The sequence below is a fragment of the Gorilla gorilla genome, chromosome 13 (genome assembly GCF_029281585.2).
Source record: "Gorilla gorilla gorilla isolate KB3781 chromosome 13, NHGRI_mGorGor1-v2.1_pri, whole genome shotgun sequence".
Taxonomy (NCBI): domain Eukaryota; kingdom Metazoa; phylum Chordata; class Mammalia; order Primates; family Hominidae; genus Gorilla; species Gorilla gorilla.
In genome coordinates, this window is record NC_073237.2 from 37,943,335 (window position 1) to 37,967,986 (window position 24,652).

A 24,652-nucleotide genomic window follows, 5' to 3' on the forward strand; every position below is an offset into this window, starting at 1 on the left:
GGAACAGAACAGAGGCCTCAGAAATAACATGACACATCTACAACCATCTGATCTTTGACAAACCTGACAAAAACAGGCAATGGGGAAAGGATTCCCTATTTAATAAATGGTGCTGGGAAAACTGGCTGGGCATACGTAGAAAGCTGAAACTGGATCCCTTCCTTACACGTTATACAAAAATTAACTCAAGGTGGATTAAAGACTGAAATGTAAGACCCAAAACCATAAAAACCCTAGAAGAAAACCTAGGCAATACCATTCAGGACATAGGCATGGGCAAACACTTTATGTCTAAAACACCAAAAGCAATGGCAACAAAAGCCAAAATAGACAAATGGGATCTAATTAAACTAAAGAGTTTCTGCATAGTAAAAGAAACTATCATCAGAGTGAACAGGCAACTGACACAATGGGAGAAAATTTTTGCAACCTACCCATCTGACAAAGGGCTAATATCCAGAATCTACAAAGAACTCAAACAAATTTACAAGAAAAAAACAACCCCATCAAAAAGTGGGCAAAGGATATGAACAGACACTTCTCAAAAGAAGACATTTATGCAGCCAACAGACATTTGAAAAAATGCTCATCATCAGTGGTCATCAGAGAAATGCAAATCAAAACCACAATGAGATATCATCTCATGCCAGTTAGAACGGTGATCATTAAAAAGTCAGGAAACAACAGATGCTGGAGAGGATGTGGAGAAATAGGAACACTTTTACACTGTTGGTGGGAGTGTAAATTAGTTCAACCATTGTGGAAGACAGTGTGGCAATTCCTCAAGGATCTAGAACTAGAAATACCCACCCAGTGATCCTATTACTGGGTATATACCCAAAGGATTTTAAATCATGCTACTATAAAGACACATGCACACACGTATGTTTACTGCAGCACTATTCACAATAGCAAAGTGATCACAAAATCAATGATAGACTGGATTAAGGAAATGTGGCACATATACACCATGGAATACTATGCAGCCATAAAAAAGGATGAGTACATGTCCTTTGCAGGGACATGGATAAAGCTGGAAACGATCATTCTCAGCAAACTGTCACAAGGACAGAAAACCAAACATCACATGTTTTCACTCATAAGTGGGAGTTGAACAATGAGAACACATGGACACAGGACAGGGAACATCACACACTGGGGCCTTGGGGAGGGATAGCATTAGGAGAAATACCTAATGTAAATGACGAGTTGATGGGTGCAGCAAACCAACATAGCACATGTATACCTATGTAACAAACCTGCATGTTGTGCACATGTACCCTAGGACTTAAAGTATAATAATAATAATAATAATAATAATAATAAAATATTTGTGGGACATTTACTTCAGTTATGTGCCTCATTAGCAGCATAGAGCCAGCTTAGACCATCTGTTTCACAAATTTGCTAACTAGAACATTGATTTCACTTACGTTTATTGTAATTACTAATGTGTTTGAATATTTTTTCTAGAAATTTATTTTGTGACTACTGTTTGTATTACCTTACGTTTCATTGTTCATGTTACCTTATGTTTATGTTTCATTTCTAATCCTTGATTTATTCAGGACAGATTTTTTTCCATTCCTTTTTATGCTCTCTATTGGTATAGAAGATTTTCACTGTGTTTCTTTTCATTCAGTGGCTTCTTTCTAAAAATTACTATGCACAGTTCCCAGAGGCCAAAGTCACTCAATATTTTTACATTTCTCCCAAATAATATAAGAACCGGTCCACATGTTAACGTCCATTACCTGCCTCCCTAATCACCTCCTTTGACTTCACTTTTACTGATATGTATATTAGTGCTATTTTTTCTTTAGTGACATAAGACATTGTTATTTTTGTTGTATGTAGTCCATGTCTGTTTAGATTCTCCCATGTATTTATTATTGTCTTTGTTTGTATCACTTCACTTCTGCCTAAAGTACTCTTTTCAGAATTTTATTGTTGGTTGGTGTTGCTATTGATGTTGGGTTCCAGCTCTTGCTCCTTGATTAGTGATCAGCCTCTATTGTTCGCCTGATTGTAAGATAATTTCATTGTCTTTGGTGTCTTAGTTAAATCAGGATGACTTTAGGTATGAATTTCTTTTCATTTATTCTGCCTAGGATTTGTTGGGCTTCCTGAGTCTGTGGGTTAATGATTTCATCTGTTCTTGAAAATCATCTTTTCTTTCTTCTTGTATTTTTTTTTTTTTTAGTGCATTCGCTTTTCTTTCAGTTTGGAACTTGAAATAGACATATACTAACTTTCTGATTTTATCCTCAGTGTCTCTTCTTTCAAGTTTCTACATTTCTGTCTTTCTCTTCTCTATTCTGATTTCTTTTCTTTTCTTCTTTTTTTTTTTTTTTTTTTTTTACTTAGCTCTATCTTCCAGCTTATTATTTCTTTAGCCATGTCTGTTACCCATTGTTGTATAACCAATTTCTCCAAAACTTAGCAGGATAAAATAGCAATTTCTGAGAGTCAGGAGTTCAGGAGCTGCTTAGCTGTGTGGTTTGGGCTCTGGTTTCTCATGAGGTTGCAGTAAAACTGTAAGCCAGTGATACAGTCATCTGATGGTGCTGAAAGATTCACTTCCAGACTCACTCATGTGACTATTGGCAGGAGGCTTCAGTGTCTCACCATGTGACATTTTGGGTTCCACCAGGGTGAGTGATGACCTGAAGAGAAAGAAAGTGAGAGAGAGAGAGAAATAAGGAGGGGAAGGGAGAGGAAGTGGTGAGAGAGTGAGAGAAAGAGGGAGCAGAGACAGAGAGAGAAAGAGAGAGAGAGAGAGAGAGAGAGAGAGAGAGACAGAAATACTGCAAACAGAAGTCACAGAGAGAGACTACCCCAAACAGAAGTCACAAGTATCTATTAAAACCTAATCACAGAAGTACACACCATCATTTGTGCTATAATTTGTTGGCCACACAGACCAACTCTGGTACATTCTAAGAGTGGACCGTACAACATTGTGGTCAGGAGGTAGAGATTAATTAGGAGTCATCTTGGAGGCTGGCTACCAAAGCAATGAAACCTATCCATTTAGTTTTTAATGGAAATTATTATATTTTTATTTTTGGAGTTCTGTTTTCCCCTCAGTCTGCTTCACTGTACTTTGCTCACATTTTTAATCTCTCCTTTTCTTTTTAAAATATGTCAAATACTTTTATTTTGTATTCTGTGTCTAATAACTGAAGATTTTGTTGGTCTGAATTTGCTGCGTGTTGTTTCTTCTGGTTGTCACTTAAAGCATCTTGATCTCATTCATGTTTGTTTAATTTTTTTATGTGACTTTATTTTTCTTAGAACTTCATGTATAAGTATTCTTCAAGAACAGCTTGGGGTGTTCTTCCAAAGAGAATTTGCATTTGATTCTGTCAGGTGCCAGCAAGCCCGTAATCAATATAAACTAAATTCCTGGCTTGTAATTTTTAAATATCACCCAGGTAACATAAATTTAGGCTGAAAAACTACATGAATATTAGCATATGTTTATAAATCATTATGAGAATTTCCTTCTTTCAGTCACTGTCAAATCTTAGATCAACGATTATTCTTGCACTGTCTTGAACTAGGTTTATTTGTAGCTTACCCTTACACTAAGGTCGAATGCTTTTGTGGTTGCAAATTCATGCAGAGGAGTCTCCTATTAGACTGCCAACCATAGACAGGGCATGGCTTTGTCTTTCCTCTGTATCTTTTAGTAGTGTGAAACTGAAGCTCAAGTTTACCTGGAGCAAATGTGCTCAGTGTTCTACTTCCCTGCTGGGGTTTCTACTTTTGCCTAGGTTTTCACTTGTGAGTATAATTTGCTAGCTCATCAATGCATTGAAAAACAAAAACAAAAACAAAATATTGTTAAAAACATTTTATCCAGCATTTCTAATTATTTTCAGTTGGAAGGGTTGGCCAAGGAACCTCATCCCCAATGTTGCTAGAAAAGGGTTTTCTCCTTCCCATCACTTCCCAAGTTCTATTGAGGTTTATTAAAGTATATAGCCCAGAATTGAAATATAGTGACAGAATGCATGTTATCTTTCAACTATTTGTGGAAGATTGTATTTTAGAACAGTATGCAAAGAGTATTCTCTTGCTTCTGGGTTTTGTCAGTAGATATTAAAAAAGGATGTCAACTTTTCTGGAATTCAATGGTTGCTACCACACAATCTGCTAGACTTGGAGAAATTTAATTTCTTTATTTTAGTAAGTTCTGAAGTTTTGAAATTTTTAGTATAGACAACAATCTGAATAGGAATCTAAATTATTGATTTTTCCAAACACAGAAGGATGGGCTAATGATAACAGAGAACCTTTTAAACCTATGATTTGTTGCTTATTCATGATATTATACTTTCTCTTTCTTGGTTCCATCTTTCACATTAAATACCCAATTTTAAATTCCATTGTCTAATTGATTTAATGATTAAGAAAATGTTCCTTATATTCAGCCTAAATTTTTCTTCCTAATTTATTCCCATTACTCTTGGTTAAATCTTGAATAACTAGGATTGATGAAGCACTGAGAGCTAATTAATTGATTGCTAAAGCACTGTGGTATTATGCAACTCCACAGTGAATTCTCTTAGTTTTAGGAAACCTTATAACAGTAAACTGCATTATAAGGCTGTTTTTTCTTATTTCTAGGTGTTTTTCACAGGCCAGTTATGTTTAATATTTTCCCCAAAGATGCCACATGCAGGCATAAACTAATAAAAGGCTCAATTTTTACTTAGACATGTTCACTTTGTCTTTTGTTTATTGTATTTGTGGAAAAGGCTTTCAAAAGTAAGTGACCCTGAGGGAACCGGTTAAAACTTATGGATACCCTTGAACATCAATTGACTCTCACTGAGCGTGCTTCTGACTTCTGGGTCCAAAGCTTCCTCAGTTGCTTTTTACTCTGAACTCTCCTTACACCTTGCATTGAGCCACTGAGTACAACCCTGTATGGTTTCCTCTGGTGAGTTTTGTAGCCCAAATGTGATTAAAGCTCCTTGAGTGAGAACTTTTGTGATATCTTCCATTTTCCAAATACTGTGCTAAAGACTGAAATAATAAGCTTTTAGTTAAGAACAAAGTGTTCCCTTACTGTCCAGAACAGAGATATTAAATTTGGTTATGAAATCAGGGAAGGTTCCTCAAAGAGAGTGGGGTTTGACTTGAATCTAGATGGTTGAGTAAGATTTAGGCAAATGGAGAAGTGAAGACAGGCTTCTTAACAGAAGGTTGTGATGTGCAAATTCACCAAGGTAGGGCTGGTTGGGAAATTACTGGTGGTAGGATATAGGGTGGGTGAGTGAAGCTGGCAGAGTCATGTCACAGAAGACCTGGTGTGCTGTAGTTGGTACTTAGATTTGGTCTTGAATGAGATGGGGAGTTCATAATGGGTAGCTTCAATGTTTTTGTAGTTGAAGATGTGAATGGGATTTTACATAATGAGATTCAAAACTCTTTTTTAAAAGGAGTCATTTGAGTGGAAGAAAAATGATTGGGTATTTTATTTGCCACATACTGGTTTGCGAGTTGCTGCAAATTCCACAGATAAAAACATTGCCTTATATCCCACTATTCAGATATTTTTTAAGGTCTGATTAATGAGATGCTTTTGTGGGAACTTTTATTTTCTCCCTGGTTAAAAATGAGCATGACTTACAAAAAACACGATGAAACAAAATAATGTGGATTTGACAGTGTTGATATGTTCAATTCTTAGCTACTTAGCTGACCTGGAAGGGCTGCTGTTAGGCATTGCTTTTCACATCTGTGTGTCAGGTGAGGCATATCACCTGCTATAAGAAAAAGGACAGAACAAATAAGGTAAGGTTTAGTTATGAAATTTAAATATTAATTGTCACTAGTAGGACAAAATGGAATATATTTTTATTAATTTATCAATTTCTTGTTTGTTTTCTTTACTAACCTTTAGTAGAATGCCTTTAAAAATGTTGTATGGAACTGAGTGTCTTTTTAGTAACCTTCTAGAATTTTAAGCACTCTATCTTCATTTTGATGAGATCCGGGAGATGTTGCCTTGTAAGTGCCTTATCTTGGTACTGTATTAAAACATGACTGTGGCATTTATAAAATTACCTCAGAGCAGTGCCCACAGGATTCTTGGAGTTTTCAGCTTTCCTTGCTAATGAGCCGCATGTGGGAAGCGAGCAGGGCCAAGGTTATTCAATGATGTTTTGTGCGTAGTTTTTGTTGGCCAAGGTGGGATTTAACTTAATACACTCAGAATTTATTGGTTGGTAACTATGTTAACAAAAAAAAAAAATTCTTTCCCTTCTGGGAGCTCTCTTGGAATCCCTGTGAGTTCTTTTATGTACTAGTAATTTACTTTTAGATTAGAGGGTCACAGATGTTCCACGCCTTCTTTCATTTTGTCTCTTCCTGACTGCTTACTCCAGTATACTGGGGAGGAGGGGAAAAAATGTATTCAAGGAGAGAGAAGGTAGAAGATGAGAGATAGGGAAGATAGAAGATGGGAGACAGGAGAGGGGAGATGGGGAGGAGAAGAGAGAAGAGAAAGAGTGGGAAATACAAAATGAAAGAGAAGAGAAAAAGGAAAATGAGAAAAGTGATTTTCTTTCCTATCTCTCAGTATTTCAACTTACTAGACACGTATTCATGGAGTGGTGTCTTGGGAATATAGAGGAATAAAGGTTGACTTACTGGTTACCACACAAGAAAATTCAAACTAACTCATGATCTCTGAAACAGTTTGAGACAGCAGCTGTAAAGAAAAGTAATAGGGCTAAAATACACTGGACATGTGGTTGTAATTTTCATTTGTGTGAAGGTAAAATGCATTAATAATTTATGTCCTTTTTGATTAACATCTTGAGATGTATATGTGTACATACATAGATCTATTTTATTTACAACTTTGTTTTAGTAATCATCTGGCATCTAAACCACTTTTTGAAATATTGCATAAGGTCAAAGAAACAATTCTAAAGTTGGTAATAATAGAAATTAAAAGGTAAAGGAAATGGAGGAAGGCAGTTTACCACAGAGATATTAAATTTTATTATAACGTTTCAACCTGAAGTTCAACATAAAAGATAAATCTTTCCCGGCAGCATAGGCTAAGGAATATATCATATCAACTTGGAAGTTATTAACTGAATTTTTTTGAGACACATATCACCTCAGTAACTGCTCCAAATGCATTTACTTTATTTTAAAGGTTGTTCTTTCCATTATTAATGCCATACTGAATCACAGAGCTGTTTGTGATGAAATGTGCTACTCTAAAAAACCTGTAAATGCATCTGCAATGGCTGCTGATATGTTTCAACTCATCCTAAAATATACTGTAAATTTTTGGAAGACGTTTTTATCTTACTGTATATTCTCTGCAGACTGTTAGAATCCAATTTATTAACTCTCTGGAAGGTGAAAGCTATGCTTGAATAAAGTGACATGAATATTTGTCAGGATTGGCTCAAATTATGTGTTTTATGAGATAACAGCACAATTCTAGACTTTGAACGTCTTACATCAATAACAATTCTGGAGGGGGTAGTGTAGACAGGTTTAATGAGCTTCAGAAGGGATTTTTTTCCTCATTAAAATCAGAAAATATATCTTCTACCGCATTTGCAGTGTCTCCACAGAAATTGGAAAATTTTACTTAAAGAGAAAAAAGCTTTAATCAATCTCATAAATGGTTTTAAAACTTAACCAGGTGTAAATATGCAGGGAGAAGTAGTGTAGGAAACCTTAGCTGGGGTTCTGAAGACCTGAATTTAAGTGCCATATTTTTTGTTTTGTGTTTTCTTTTACTGTCTGGATACCTTAAGGCTAGTCAATTAACCTCTCTGAGAATCAGTTGCCTCAAGTGTCAAACAAGGAAGAGAAAATGGTGACTTTGCCTCGGGATTTTTGGTTTAGATTGTCATCTTTCTAGACCAGAGGGAGTTTTTTATGGCTCTCAGAGCAATGAGAAAGTGGATAGATGGTCATTTAGTGAGACAAGGGTGCTCGTGTGATGCCTAGGTTATTTAAGCGAAACAGAGAAGTAGATAGGCTTTTCTAGACTACAGATTTAGATTCGGGGGTCATGACATGCAAGAGGACTGATTTTAGCACACTTCTAGAGATCATCTAGATCAGGCCCATACTTCTTACTTTGCAGAGAAGGAAGCTGAGTCCTAGAAAGATTAAGAGGTTTGGAAATCTCACACACCAAGTAAATGTTGACAGTGCTTGAAATCCAGACTTCTTATCCCGTTTACTGGCCATGATTTGGCAACATAGTTTCCCTTTTCTGCTGCCTTTCAAAACTTGCTCTCAGGAAAGGACATCATAACTTTGGTTTAGGGGCAAATATAAATGACTGATGAGTCTTCAATTATTTTTCTCTGGGACCTAATAATGACATTTTATTACTGACAGCAATAAACCGAGAGAGGTCTGATATTTTGAGGGCACATGAGAACTTCTTTTTCAATCTCTCAAATTGGCTTCCATGCTCTTTTACTCTCCTTGTCAGTACTTTTCCCCTCTTCTGGCTTTTCAAGTGAAAAAAGGCCTGATCGCTTCTCCAGTATTAACTGAAAACTTTGCATGCATTCATTTTCATGTTTTCAGGGGAAGAGGGTCAATTTTTCATTGATTTAGCAAACTTTTATTGAGGATCTATGATCTCTAAGTATTATCTGGTTTCTAAGGCTAGAGCAATGAGTAAGACTTCAGTTCTGACCTGATAGGTTTGTATTCCAATGATAGATACCATCTCTGTCTCTTGGGCTAGCAGAAGAGGAATCAGCTACGAGGCATATGTTCAGAAGTTCCTGGGTGGGCCTTTGTGATCTTGTTTTACCCACACACTCCTTTCAAAGATAGAAATTGCTTTATAAGGAGTAAAATATTGTCTGTAAAATACAAATAGTTATAAATCTCTTTCTTGTTGCCTTTTTTCTCGATGCACATTCTAGGTCTCAGAAGATTTTCCTGAAAGAAAATACTTAATGTCAATTCATTCTTCCTAAATTCTTGGCCAATTATGTTGGACCCAAACAGGAACACAAAAGTGGGCCTCTTAGGAAACTCAAGATTCAAAGGGATATATAAATATTCTCTAGGCAAAGGAAGTCACAAAACAGACTATATCTAGAATATTTTCAAAACCTGCAGCCCACAATCTTTGTTACTGCAATATTTTGGTTCTGCTTCAAACAATTTCTTCCACCTTGTATAATTATGGCACTGGATAAATGTTCAACACTAAAACAGTTACTGCTTTTCAGCTCCAGAATGGCTGTGTTTCAAAACTGAGGGAAGTATGTGCCTCCTAGATGAAAGGTGTAGTATAAATGCAACTTATTACCATTTTAGGCAGAATTCCCAGGCTGGCATTTAGCAATTAAAAAAGCAAAGCTAAACAAGCCCAGGAGATCAACAATCCATTTTTTTTTCAACCCAAGATGCTCAGTTATTATGGACAAATCACTAGAAGACTCTATTGTCCCTTGCTGACTCTCTTTGGAGCCTCTAAGGCAGCACAGGTAGGAAGTAAGAGAATTATTTTTTCATTTCCATTACTCAATGGAGAGTCTAAATGAAGAGGTAAAAACTGGCTCTTTCAAGAATTTATCAAAGCAAAATTCACATTAGAAAAGGTTTACAGATTTCCCCCTCTCAATAGAATAATCTGTCTTGATATTTTCAGGCCTTTATCTTCTCTTCAAAGAACGCTCTCTCCTGAGCTTAGGTTTGTGAGGTGCATGGTTGGGGGGAAGATTATCTTCATAGGAAAAGGTAGATTTAGAAAGATATACTTCTGGGAGGGCTTGGTTTAGCAAAACAGATATTTCCCTAACTCAAAGAAAAGAAACTCATCATTTTTGAATCCTTATATACTGGTGATTCCTGAGTGAGTAATGGATGAAAAGTACTTTTCTCATATATTCTGTTCTGTTTGGATTAAGGAGTTTACTAAGAGAGTAAGTTTTTCTTCTAAATGTTGTTACTTTTAAATATTCAGTATTGATTTCTGTCTATTCTCTTCCATGTTCAGGGTTATGTACTCTTTTGACTAGTTTGTAAGGTGTCTGTACTTACAAGTAAATGTGGGATCTCTTTTCTGGGGAGTGCTATAATTGTCTTTCTAATATTGTCACGAATCTGTAAACTCTCAACTGAAGGCCAAGTTATTTACCATTAGTGGTTTGTGTTGGGATAAATCACACCAATGGAGAGATGACAATACTGTTTATCATCAAAACAAGTATATTAGTTTCAAGTATATGAACCTAAATTCAGCTTGAACATATTTTAAAATGTTTTCTCTATATTTTTTTTGCTGAATAAGCAATAATAGAATGGAAATATGCATTAATCTAAAGGTAAAATATCTTTCAGATGAAGATCTTATCTTTTTAACATCTTTGATTTTCTTTGCTATAAATGTAAACGTGGTTTTGATTTTTACTCAAGTGTCTACCTCTGGTGCTTCATTTGATATTTTTCCTAGAGGGTAGCAACCTATTACTCTACAAGTTAAGAAATACGTTAGAGTGTTACATACCAGAGAAAGGTAGGCACAAATATTTGATTATAGCTATTATTTCAAAATTAATACTTGTTATTTGTTTATTTATCTAAGGCTTAATGACAACAAGATTGAGCAAAGGAGGCATCCTACGCCCTGAATGTGGGCTGCACATTGCATTCACTAAAGAAATTGCATGATGCAAGTGCACAAAATCATCAGTCTAGCTAGAATCATTCTGTATGGAACTGTAGTGATTCTATGTATCACTATTCATTTGTCAAAAACCCATCGAACTTTACAGCACAAAGACTGAGCCTTAATATAGACAAAGTTAAGAAAATTATTTAGGAGGTCAGAGAATCCCAGGGTTAAATGCAGAATATGACAAAAGAGTCTAACTGCATTACAATGTATGAAACAACATCTCTCAAGGTGGGGGCAGAAGGTACTGACCTAAGTAACTCTGGAAATGAGTGGAATCTATAAGAACAAAAACAAACATAAATCTGGACATAAACACTGGACTCTAATTGATAAAGTTATTTCCCACAGAGGTACAATTATAAATTCTGAAACCATACATGCATATTGGAATTGAACAATTAAGTAAATGATTGACAAATAGGAGGAATCAGCTTTCTCATTTTTGAAGTGGGATGTTGCAGTTAAACAAGGTAGAAGGCTAGAATGATATGTGTGCTAATGGATTAGAGTTGTAGACATCAATATAGGTGCAGGTGGTTACACATAGAAATATTTATAGTTATGTATATATACATGTATGAGTTAGTATACACACATATATTTCATTGCTGCGCACTACAGGATGAATGTTTTGTCCTCCCCTCCCACCCAGTTCATATGTTGGAACCCTAATCCGCAGTATGATGTTATTTAGAAAGTAACTAGGTTATGAGGTGGAGCTCTCATGATGGGATTACTATCTTCTAAGAAGAGACACAAGAGAGCTTGTTTCCTCTCCCTCTCCCTGCCATGTGAGGATGAGAAGGCAGCTGTCCGCAAGCCAGGAAATGGACACTCACCAGAATCCACCCATTCTGGCACCCTAATCTCAGACTTCTAGTATCTAGAACTATGAGAAATATTTGTTGTTTAAGCTGTATAGTATTTTGTTAGAACAGTTTGAGCACACTAAGTCATTCTGTCAGCTGAGAGGACCTATAAGCAAGATACCTATAGTAGCCGTGAGTATACGTAGAGCCCAGATCTTGGTTTCTAATACCATTCTTCAATTAAAACACACACACACACACACACACACACAAACACCAGGTATCCTTGGAGAAATGGCTGATTCCAGGACTGGGCAGAAAATACACAAGATGAGCCCAGAGCAATATATGGTGCCAGAAAACAAGAAAGTGCTCAAAAAACCCCACTAGGATGGAGGTATGTCAAAAAGGATACAGGAGCCAGCTGAAAAAGTCCCCAATGGTGAAAGCTGGAACAATTTGAGCAACAAAACAAAGTGGTACTAGATTATAAACCAAAGTATTAAATAGCTATATATGAGCTAGTACTTACATAAAACAATGATTGAATAAATAAGCACAGGGGTAAGAATAGAAAACTCTGCTATGCAGAATAACTCCACATAATATATGCAGCATAGATGCTCTGCTTTCAAGAAGGTGGAGCATAACTCCTGCTCCCTGAATGTGGGCTGCACGTAGTGACTTCCTTCCAAAGGAAAGGGTTAGAGGGGAGGTAATATAACAGTGGAAGAAACTGCAAGATACTATCTCAGCCAGGTAATCAGAGTTAACATCACAGTGAAAAGTCCGTGTTGATGGTGTGCATCCTTTATATGGTGTGATGAGAATGGCATTTTACCTCTGTCATCTCCCTCCCCAAAACCTTTAAGTCTAGTTTAATAATAGGAAATACGTTAGACAAGTCCCAGTAATGGGACATTCTACAAAATCCCTTCTCAAACTGTCAAGGTCGTAAAGAAACAAAGAAAGCTTCAGAAACTATCGCAGCAAAAACGAGCCTAAGGAGACAAAACCAACAAATATAATGTGGTATCCTGAAGGATATCTACAACAAGAAGAGGGAATTAGGTAAAGACTAAGGAAATCTGAATACAATATGGACTTCAGTTAGTAATATGTCAATATTGGTTCATTAATATTGGCATACATACCATGATAATGTAAGATGTTAGTCATAGGAGAACCTGGGTGTGGTGCACACAGAAACTCTGTGCTATCTTTGCAGTTTTTCTATAAATCTAATTTAAAAGATTATTTTAAAAAGTCTGGCTAGAGCATGATTTAATCTGGAGGCATACAGTTACTGTAATGTCACAGTTTTTTTGTATGGTACTTATTTCAGAAGTTTCTTGTTTCTTCCACCATTGAGTAGAAACTCCCAAATAGCTTTAGAAACCCTCCATAATTTTACCACACATTTGTTGCATCCTTTTCCTTGCATTATTTCTTACTTACTGAACTATAATTTATTACTAATATTCTAGTCGGACTGATGTCTGACTAGCTTCAAAATCTGTCATTACAGATTTTGGCTTTCTCTTTGCTTGGAACACCTTTACCCTTCTCCACCTATAACCAGCTTTTATGAAAAAAGATCCCTTATTTATAGTGTTTGTCCATTTCTGTGACGTAAATGCACAGGTCATGGCTGATTTCAAGTTACCAATGATTTAACAGCTAGTTAGAAAAATTCCTGAATGTTTAGGAAACTGCTGTCACAGATAAAAATATGTACCACCTTTTCTCAGACAGCCTTAGCTCCCTTTAAATTCATTCTCTGCTAAACTCTTATTTCCCAAGCACCTTTGAAGAAAGTTCATTGAACAGTATTCTCTGGAGGTTATGAAGTAGTTCCAGGAATCTAGGAAAGCTAGGTTTGAACACTGGCTCTGCTACTTAGAAGCCATGTAAATTCGAGAAATTACTTCAATTTTTTGGAACTCAGTTTTTTCATCTGGAAAATGGGAATGATAATACCTACTGTATTTTCCTTTCAGAGCTGATTGTAAGAATGGAATGACATAATAGGACAATATGTTGAGGAAAGTGCTCATAAATACAGGGTATTAGCAGTATTATCTGCTGTAAAACAAATGTATGTGTTCCAAGTTCAGTATGAGATCTTTCACTTGTTCAACAAATGTGTACTGCATAATAGACTCTGTTCTAGGCAGCCATCTTCTCTGAGATAAACTGACTTTATAGAGCCATATTAGCTTAAGAATAGGGTAAAGGTGAATTAATGAGGTTCTTGGGGCTGTTGTTCAAGGATTCTGAAATTAAAATTTCAGGAAAAACTGGGAGACAATGGGGTGGACTTAAACAGGAAGTAAAGGCAGAAAGTCCATCATTTGGAACATTAGAAATGTAGGCTAAAAGAGCTGCTCCTGCACCAAGTAGGATCTTTACAAGATGGAACTGAGGGGCTTGATTCACTCATCTGAAGTTTTACATTGTGGTTATGCATGTGGACACAGAAATTGGTCCAATGGATTTTGCATCCTACCTATGGCTTGGTCTAACTAGTTCACATTTTGAACCTCTATCTCAAGATCTCCTTGACATAATAATTATCTCTAACTGATACGATTTTTTTAATAAGGATAAAATGTGATAATGCATGTAAAAATATTTGGAGAATTGTCTGGCATAAAGTAAGTGCTCAATATAATTCCTGAAAGTTCTGCATGAATTGTGTATTCTTAGAGTTCCAAGTGCAACCTTTTGATGGTCCCAGGTTAGTTACTTCTTTCAATATATATTTGTTTAAGGCAAAGTTATCCTTCTGTGGACACTGGTGCTTTATATATACAGCCAGTTTCCTAACTGAGACCCTGTGACTTCGGGAAAACCACTCTAGCTCTCAATTTAACAGCTTCTATTCACTTAAAGGTGGCACACAGCTAATTAGCCAGTAGAAATGCAAAGTCATGGTTCACTTTTTTTTTTTTTTGACAGAGTCTTGCTCTGTCGCCAGGCTGGAGCGCAGTGGCGCAATCTTGGGTCACTGCAACCTCTGCCTCCCAGGTTCAAGTGATTCTCCTGCCTCAGCCTCCCGAGTAGCTGGGACTACAGGCACGTGCCACCTCGCCCAGCTAATTTTTGTATTTTTAGTAGAGATGGAGTATCACCATGTTGGCCAGGATGGTGACCTTGTGATCTGCCCGCCTCAACCTCCCAAAATGCTGGGATTACAGGCGTGAGCCACTGCGCCCGGTCCATGATTCACGTTAACATAAAAATGGCAATATCCAGCTAGGCGCGGTGGCTCACACTTGTAATCCCAGCACTTTGGAAGGCTGCAGCGGGCAGATCACCTGAGGTCAGGAGTTTGAGGCCAGCCTGGCCAACATAGTTAAACCCTGTCTCTACTACAAATATAAAAATTAGCTGGGTATGGTGGTGTGCCCTTGTAATCCCAGCTACTGTGGAGGCTGAGGCAGGATAATTGCTTGAACCTGGGAGGCGGAGGTTGCAGTGGGCCAAGATTACACCACTGCCTGGGCAACAGAGTGAGACTCATCTCAAAAAAAAAAAAAAAAAAAAAAAAGGCAATATCCAAGTAAAGTGCTTTACCCAAGAAAGGACTACATACACCGCAGATGTTGATATGGTTTGGCTGTGTCCCCACCCAAAATCTCATCTTGAATTGTAATTCTCATAATCCCCACTCGTTGTGGGAGGGACCCGGTAGGAAGTAATTGAATCGTGGGGGCAGTTTCCTCCATTCTGTTCTGGTGATAGTGAGTTCTCAGGAGATCTGATGGCTTGATAAGGGGCTTCCCCCTTCACTCAGCACTCATTCTCTCTCCTGCTGCCCTGTGAAGAGGTGCCTTCTGCCGTGATTGTAAGTTTCCTGAGGCCTCCCCAGCTGTGTGGAACTGTGAATCGATGAAACCTCTTTCCCTTATAAATTACCCAGTTTTGGGTATTTCTTCATAGCAGTGGGAGAATAGACTAATAAGATGGACACAGTGTTTTTGAACAAGGCCCTGCATAAAAATCACCTGTGGAATTTTATTTATTTATTTTTATAAGCATGAAGCTATCCTCATTTTCAGAGATTCACAACCAGTAGCTTTTGGGTGGTTCACTTATTAAAGAGATCAATGAATGTTAATATAACATGAACCTAATATTAATCATATGGAGATTTAATATTTGTACAGAGTTGGGATGAATTATACAGAAAGATTTTATATCTGTTCCTTTACCCTTTCATCTGTGTTTTAACCAGAAATCTTTGTGCATTACATATTCCCAAAGGATGAACTGACTTGTAATTGTCCTTTTTCTTCTCCAAGTTAAAATTTTTATGGTGAAAAATACCTTTCTCTTTATTCTGTATTTTTCCTTATGTCAAGGCTAATTTCTGCCTTGAATTTCAATGGTTATAAAACAGGAAAAACGTATGTTTTTCATTTATGTTGTGAAAAGTATGTAAAAGAAGATTTTTGATGCATACATACTGGTCCTTATAAATAATATACAAGAAATTAAAATATTCTGACACATCAGAAATTTGGAATGGTTAGAAATATATTGGGCTCTATTTAAAAATTTTGCAGTGGTAGAAAGTCAAAAAGAAAATTAGACCACTGACAATGGAACCTTCAGTGCTAATAATTTTTAGGCTATTTTAGTGATGGGGGGGAAGACATTGGGAGGTGACAAACATATTGTAATATTGGCAGGTCCTCCTGATAAAATATTTTTTTTTTGTTTTGATTATTTTTGAGATGCAGTTGAGTGGTTTTAATTAGGGTCATAGGTAAGACATTATGAGGTCAATTAAACCTCTCTAACACCATGCATCCAACTGGCCTATGATCATCCCTGTGTTATGTGGAATTTGTGTGGGGGATAGCTAAAGGAGAAAACCACTGATATTATCCTGGAATCTATCTCTGCACTGTTTTAGGAGACACTAGATTAGACATTAGTTTGAAAGTTCTTTGAGAATCTTTTACTCATGACACTTTAGTATAGTAATGTGAAACTGCATTCGTATGTTATCTATCTCCATGAAATTGCTGTAGAGTTGTGTTCTGGGAACTGAACATATTCTTTACAATCTTTTACATAAATCTGTATGTAAATATGCATATAAATGCACACATTAGTGAACAGTTACAAATGTTTTACACCACGGTTTAACTTACGCATACATTAATGACTTTAGAGATCTAGAGATCCTCTGTCCAGAAAATCCCATTTAACAATGAGGTCTTTGAGATTCCAGGAATGAACACAATGGCAATTCTAATTTGCATTACAATATGGGAAGGCAAGGCTTGAACCCCAAGCACAGTTCTCTTTTTGCCATACAACCCTGTGTGTGCAAGTACATAGAGGCAAGGGTACAGACAGATATAGGTATACAGCTGTAACACAAAACTAGTTGGAAGCAAGTAATTGGTAATCAATCTACTATGAAATAAGAACGACTACTTTCAGTCTGAGTTTGAGTTTAAGCGGCTTATTTGTTTTTATTATTTTTCCATACTGAACACATTCATCCTGTAAAGAAAAATAAAGACTTAAAAGGCTAAGTAATCTTGATTATTTGCTATGATAACCAATGAAAAGGCATTTCAATAAATGCCCTAATTTCATACACTTTGTGTAATAAGACTTTCTGACCTTTAAGCACTTACCACAAAGTTTTTCCTGTAAATAGTGCTCAGTAAACTTATGTCAATTTATTGAAGAGATGAAATGGAGGCCTTTATTGACAATGAACAAAAAATCTTCTCTCATTTTTCACAGAATTATGTGGAGCTGCTATGGGGATGATTGTATTTATATGTATTTGGAGGAAAAAAGAAAGAAGATACATTGTAATGTCATTATCTCATTTAATCTTCATCACACCTTATTGTCTTAAGAATATCATCTCTATTTACCGGTGGTAAAACTAAGGCTTAGATCAAACAACAAGAAGAGGTATGGTTAGAGTTGGAACCAAATTCTGTCTTATCACAAAGCTCATGCTTTTTCCATAGTAGAGTCAAATCCATAATATAGTAAAGAAGATTTTATGCGCTTTTCCTATGGCTAATTTCAAATGTCTAAGTGTCTTTGTGAGGCAGGAGAGAAAGGAAAAGAAAGCAGAGTCAGATTTTATGTAGAAAATATTTTAATCCAAATGGTATATGCTGTTCTTTGTTTGCATGATTTCAGAATACATCCCAATACTGTGCAGCTCTATTCTTCTCAAGACATATGGAAAGAGTTTTATGTTTTAAACAATTAGACTTGACAGTGCTATTGTTTCTTTCTTATTTAATACCCCTCAAACCTGGAGTCCAGCCAGAATCTGCATTCTGTCATCAAATTTAATTCTTATTCCTTTTACATACCACTGAGTTGTCAGAAAACAACAACTTAATGACATTTTCCCTTGTGTCTTAGGATCATCTGGGTTATGTCACTTTTCAGCTGACCTGCTTAGCTCAGAGGGAATAAAGTTCTCCGTCTAATGATGTTTTGGGGGCTTGTATCATTTGTGATTTTGCTTTCCAAACCCTATGTTGTTCTGCAAATGTCATGAAATGACAAGATTTCTACGTATTAATTTGTCTTTGCTCAAAGGAGGAAGGCAATTATAAATATGGAAGAAGCAGAAAATAAGGATATTATAGAAAAGAAACTAGTTAAGTCCTACTTGTTGGTGCGTAACATGCTGGTATGGCAAGTCCAAAAATCCAGGGGAAATAGAAACAAGGGCTATAGAGTGAGGGAAAATATACCTCTACCTTGTGTATCATTTGAATTCAGTTAGATTCAATTCAGTTCAATCCAGTTCAGTTCAGTTCAACTCAACAGATAGTTCTTTGAGTCCTTTGTAAATAGTAAGTACTGTCCTAGGTGCTGAAACAACATAGCTTTCCTTAGGGATTCGTGTGGTTAAGAAAAACAAGACTATTAATGTGGATAGCTTTGAGACAGTCACTTCACCTCCCTGGGCCTTGGTTTCCTTGTGTGTTAAATGGTGATCTCTCTCTCTACTCACATTTGGTGGCAATCTTTATGGGAGGGCAATATGCTGTAATAGAAGGAGCACTTGCTTTAAAATTGGTGATGCATATTTCAGGCCTGGTTCTGCTACTATTTGACTGTTTGAACTTGGTAAGTCACTCAACTTTTTGGGTTTGAGGTCAGGTGAACTGATGTTGAAGGTTGCCTTATTGGCATATATTTCTATGAGACTGGATATAATCCCACTTGTCCATATTAATGCCTTGCTTCAAGTAGCAGTGAAATAATAATTTTTTGTTGTTGTCGAACCTAATTTTTGTTCATTACTCAAAAGTGATGTACTGGTATGATTTGTAAACTGTTACCACATAGATATGCAGCTGATGTCTGGCAGAAAACATGGTTCTGTGACCAGAGGGAGAGTGACTATAAAGTCAAAATTTTCCAGAAGTAAAAATGTTTTTGAGTAACAGTGAAGTCTATGGGAAGATTTCAACTGGTGTGGGGTTTATATCTGTCAACTTGCAGCAAAGTAAGATTTTCTTAAACTAACATTTATTGAGAACCTTTTTAATAGATACTACTGGTCACTAAGTATTTTAGTTTCCATCTCTGTGGTACCCTTTTTACATAAGAATTTTCCACCTGATTGACATAAATCTTTGCCACATGACTTGCTTTAGCCAATAAAGTATGAGGAGTAATTAGGTGTGCCACTTCTGAATGGAAACCTTAAGAGAGGCGGTGAAGCATTACTGTGTTCCTTTTCCCTGTACCATGAGATCAGCAATGTTCCAGAATGTAGGAAGGGAGGCATCAGACTGGGATTCAGCATGAAAACACTGTAATGAACATGTATGTATTATGAGCGAGGACCAATCCTATGTCATTGTAATCTGCTAAGATTTTTTAAATTGCATTATAACCCAGTTCACTTCGATTATATTGTGCTTGCTCCTGAGAAAATACAGTGGTAAGCAAGGAAAATCTAATCTTAGGTCCTTCATGGATATCTCAATCATGTAAGATATTATAATAATGGATGATGCATATATAGTAGAGGATGTATGCAATGAGGAATGTATTGGAGGAAGCAAACCCAGACTTGGAGTCAGAGAAAGCTTTCTCCACATTATGCGTTTAAGCTGAAAGTTCATCAATTAATAGGAGTGAGGCTGGCCAAGGGCCAGGAGGAGGAAGAGAGTATTGCAAACTGAAAGAAAATCATATATAAAGTTATAGCAGCAAGGAGGATCATGGAGGGGTTGAGGAACTCATTGTTGAGTATGGCTGCATAATAGAACAAAGGGGGAACTGAAAACGAATTTATCTGCCAAGATAACATCAATAATAATAGTATTGAGCATTTATTGGCTTTGTGCTAGGTGCTTTACATTCATTTTCCTCATGATTATTATCACCATTTTATAGATGAGGAAATTGAGCCATGGAGAGGTTTAATAACTGCCTGTAGCTGCACAGCAGGAATGTGATCTTATCTGATGGGCAATAGGAAGCTACTGAATGGTGTTACCCAGAGGAGCCTCATGATCAGATTTACATCATAAAAATTTAACTCTGGCTCTAGTCCCCAACTCAAAATCCTACCCTGGTTTGAATGGGTGTGGACCTCAATTTCTGCTGTTTTTATCCACCTGACTCCATTGGCCAAGGCAGATGACAGAAAGGAAGATGAAAGTTGTGGCATTGCAGGAAAGGTGATGTTTTGAAGGGCATCGGGATGGTATGTGTAAGGAAAAATGTTTGTGGGTCCTAAGATCATTAAGATTTGGGTAATAGTTTTAATGACAATATAAATATAATCAAATGATCCCCAAATGAGCTCTTATACCTAATTTAAATAGTGAATATAATATTACATCAATAATTTGAGCATTTCAATTTTCTTTTGACTATAATGCAGATAATATAGTGGGTAAATTAAAGGCCATGCTAAAAATCTTTAAAGCAGGATTTGTTAGTGGTTTGTATATTCTTTCTTCCTTGTTTACTGAGTTTGAATCAGAGGAGAATAATTTGTGTTTCTCTTTGTCATAAATAGAGACATATATAGACTATGAGGGAAAGAGTTCTTCATAGATGGCCATGACATCTCTGACAGTTGTTTTCTGCAAGCTGTTTGTCTGGTATCCATCAGAGACCTCTGGAGACCTGGGCCTGACTGGAGAGGCCCCCATCAAGATGCTAGGGGCTGAGATTAACATGAATGCTATTCAGGTCTTTGTTGGACCCCCTTCGGTTTCAGTAGAATTCAAAGAGCAGTTGTAGGTAATTTTGACATATACAGTTTGTTTCCTCATAACCTCCTCTCTACATTATCTCCAGATTCAAACTATTTTCCACTTTCCCTTTTCTATTCCTCCTTTCCTTTTATTTTCTTTCTTCTTCTCCTTCCTTGCTTATTTCCTTTCTGCTGTTTTTTTCTCTTTTAAAAAAGCTAGTGCCTGCAGAACATAATATGCTAGAAAAAGCTAACTGCCAATATGCATAAGAAGATTTATTGCAACAGAGAAAGGATATTACAAGACATTGCATATATTAATCTTTCCCTTTTTGTCTATAAAGACCTGGGCTTGGCTGCTTTTCACTTATATACCTTTAAGGAAAGCTGTTGGGTCAGAACAGAAGATATGGGGGATGACAGACAGAGATTTACAGCTCAAATGTCCAGGAATGCAAGTTGACTCTACAATTGTGGTTTCTCCCTAACAGCCACGGAAAGACTGCATCCTTTGAAATATTCCGAGAGGATGACTTGGTGGAGGTTTTCGATGCCCCTGTTCCCAAAGAAACAGCTTGGCCAGGGAACTTGTCAGAAAAGATCAGTGCAGGTTTAGGGATAGTTTTTTGAAGTGTTCCTGAAATAACCAATAATGAGTTGCCAGCTTTGATAGCTCTTTTTATAGATCTTGCAGCAGCTGGATCAAAATCTAATGAAGATGTTTGCATCTGACAATGGCAGGCCTGCACATTTCTATCCTATTTCTTGAGTGCACAAATGCATTTCATTTGGGAACATGAAAGCATATTTAGTGACAACTGATGGTTCTTTGTTTCTTAATTCCCAATAATGTCTTCAGTAAGTGCTTTTGTTAACATTTTTGCATTATACAATAGGTGACACAGGAAGATAATCGGTGTGCTGAAAGCAATTAAAGAGTTTATATCCAACTTGTTCTGCCTATTAAATGGATCCATTCGGCAAAGAAGCACATTAGCATCTTTACAGTGGAATGATTGTGGAAATAGGTTATTCACGGGGACTGTGCATCTTCCTCCCTTTGCAATAAGACATATCTTCAAGATTCGAGAAAAGGAATTAGCTATTTCTCTCCCCTTGGAACTGTAAACAGAAGTAAAACTATTAATAGATTCTGTAGCTAATCCCAAGAAGCTGCAACTGAGAGATTAAATAATGTCACGAAGAGAGAAAGCTGGAATGTAGGGAGGGGAGAAGCAGAGGGGAGGGTGAGAGGCAAGTTGCCTGATCACTGAGTTGCATTAGACAAGGACAAACTGAAGGATTCTCGCTTACCTTAGGATTGGCAATTGGTATAACATGAGATTCCTGTTTTCAGCAAAGTCAATATCATTCCATCTATTTCCTGAGTACTGTTTTAACAGGAAAACTTATATTTTAGTTTTAAAGAAGTAATCAAAATGATTTTAAATGGGGTTTGGATGCCACGGAGATGCAGCTGAGCCTAAAGGGGACGAATGGGCTTTGTGAGCCAAAAACTGTGTTTTGTGCTAAAAGAAAGGGGTAATTAGGAGGCCTTTGGGTAAGTTCACAACTTAAGACTGGGACACTAACAAAGAATATATTATAACAAGAGGGACTGGAATATAATGAAATCTTGTACCTGGCCTATTAGAAATGATTAAATGTCCCTAAATTTTATTCCTACTAATACTCCTGGACTTTGTTGATCCTTTATTCAGTGTTGCCTGAGAGGCATTATGAATCAGCAGCTTTGCTAAGGATCATCTTCTCTCTTCAGAGCTTTTCAGAAATTGTGAGATCAGCATTATTGATACAATTTAGTATTACTCAAAGTGTAGCCCACAGTTATGATCATGATCATCATCATCATTACCATCACTTGGAAACTTATTAGAAATGCAATTCTCTGGCTTTACACCAAATGTAATAAATCAGAATCTCCAAAGATGGGACCCAGGAATGTGTTTTAATGACATTTGTGGGCAATTTTTGTGCCTACTAAAGTTGGAGAAGCAATGTCTTTACAGTTGAGAAGTCTGAAGCTCAGAGGGTTTGGCTGAAATGTTAAGATCACACAACTTCAGAGAAACATAATTGAATTTTGACTCAGGATTTCTTATTATGTCCCAAGGTGGTCTGTTTTACAGCATCATTGGAATACCTGGTCACTCACTCTTAGAGTTAGGGGCTTACTTGCTTTCTGAGGATGGTTTTTCCTTAAAGGATTGTGACTGAGGACGCTTGGAATTTATGACTGATTTGAATGTTGTTCCCTTGCCAGGATACAAGTTCTATTGTGTCTGTCAATGTGACTAGCTTCCAAGAGAGGCTAGACTGGGTCACTGTCTGGTTTGCAAAGAGACAAGGAAAATATAAACAATTATAGTTAGGCCAAAGGGTGACAGTGTGGAAAACCCATCTATTTTATCTACTAAAACACCATGGAGAGGAGTGAATGTTGATCATTTTCAGCATTTTTCTCCTTATTATGTTCTGGGGGAAAGAAAAGATCCAGAAAATGTTATAGAAGTAAATCAAATTCATTTGTGATTTCAGGTCCCTAATATCAGCAGTGAGTTGACTTAGATCAAGGAATTCATTGGGTGCATGAGAATATAGACCAGTACCTGGGAAACAGGCTTATTGATGTCTGGCCCTATTGACTGTCGTTCTCCATGCTTGAGTAAGCATTAGCTCATGCCTTTGATAGTCAGGCTGCATCGAGCACTCAAAGAGAGCCGGATACACATTAGGATATAACTACTTTCACTGGCATCATTTTGCTTTCACTTCACAATTTTTTTTTGCCCTCTTTCTTGATAGCATTTGGAAGTCATGACCCAGAGCTTGAAATTTGCTATTCACTCAATAAAGGCAAGCTTTCAAAATGAAATTAATGCTGTCATTTGATAGCCGATATCTTGAATAAAGGGTTTCAAGGAGGAAGCATGTTAGAGGAAAAAACCTCTGGCATCTTATAGACAGAGGTTCCAACCCTGGGTCTGCCTTTTGCTAGTTTGTACATCCTTGGACTCATTACTTTTAATCTCTCTGAATCATAGTTTCCCTCAGTAAATTATAGCTCATACAGTGATTGTGTGGATTAAACAAGGGAGTTCGTATGTTCAATTTGTCTAGGACCATCTGGGTTTATACCTGTTGTCTTGATGTAATTATTTATAGCGTTCTCTTTTACTCTGAATGTGTCTTGATTTAGATGATGAATTATATAGTCACACTAATTAAATAAGATAACATGTGATATGCTGATATATGTAATGTACCATATCTCATTGGTATTCGGTAAATGAGAACTATTATTTGACGTATTACATCTCAGATCCAGTTGTATATCCCCACTAAACCAGACTGGGTTTTCTTCCCTGGAAATTAAATTTCCAAACACTCAGGACTGTGTGTATCTGTGCTAATGGGTTTGACAAACCTGTGCTTCCCTGTGCCACCCCTTTAGCCTCAGCCATCTCTTAGGTCAGTAACAGCAAGAACCCAGAGCAAAACTGACTGGTTACTTCTGCAGAATTGAGTGTTGCTGTCACCTAGGAAGAATTGTCCCATTGGTATAGTATTTGAAGCTTTTAGAGGAAAATTTATGTTACAGTAAAAAAGTATATTACATTTGTTGAGTACCTATTTAATGCCAGGTACTCTACATCTCTGGACTCAAGGTGGGCATTCTTATCTCCATCTCACAAATGAGGACCCTGAGATTCAGCAAAGAAACAATTTTTAACATCATACATCTGAAAAGAGGAAAAACCAGGAGTAAACATTGCATTTTTCTGTTTCCCAGGCACATGCCCTTTCCACAACAATACACAAATGCCATTAATGATGACCAGTTCTAACACCACATAAAATATGAGTAATACTGATGAGTTTAATATGATTCTTGGC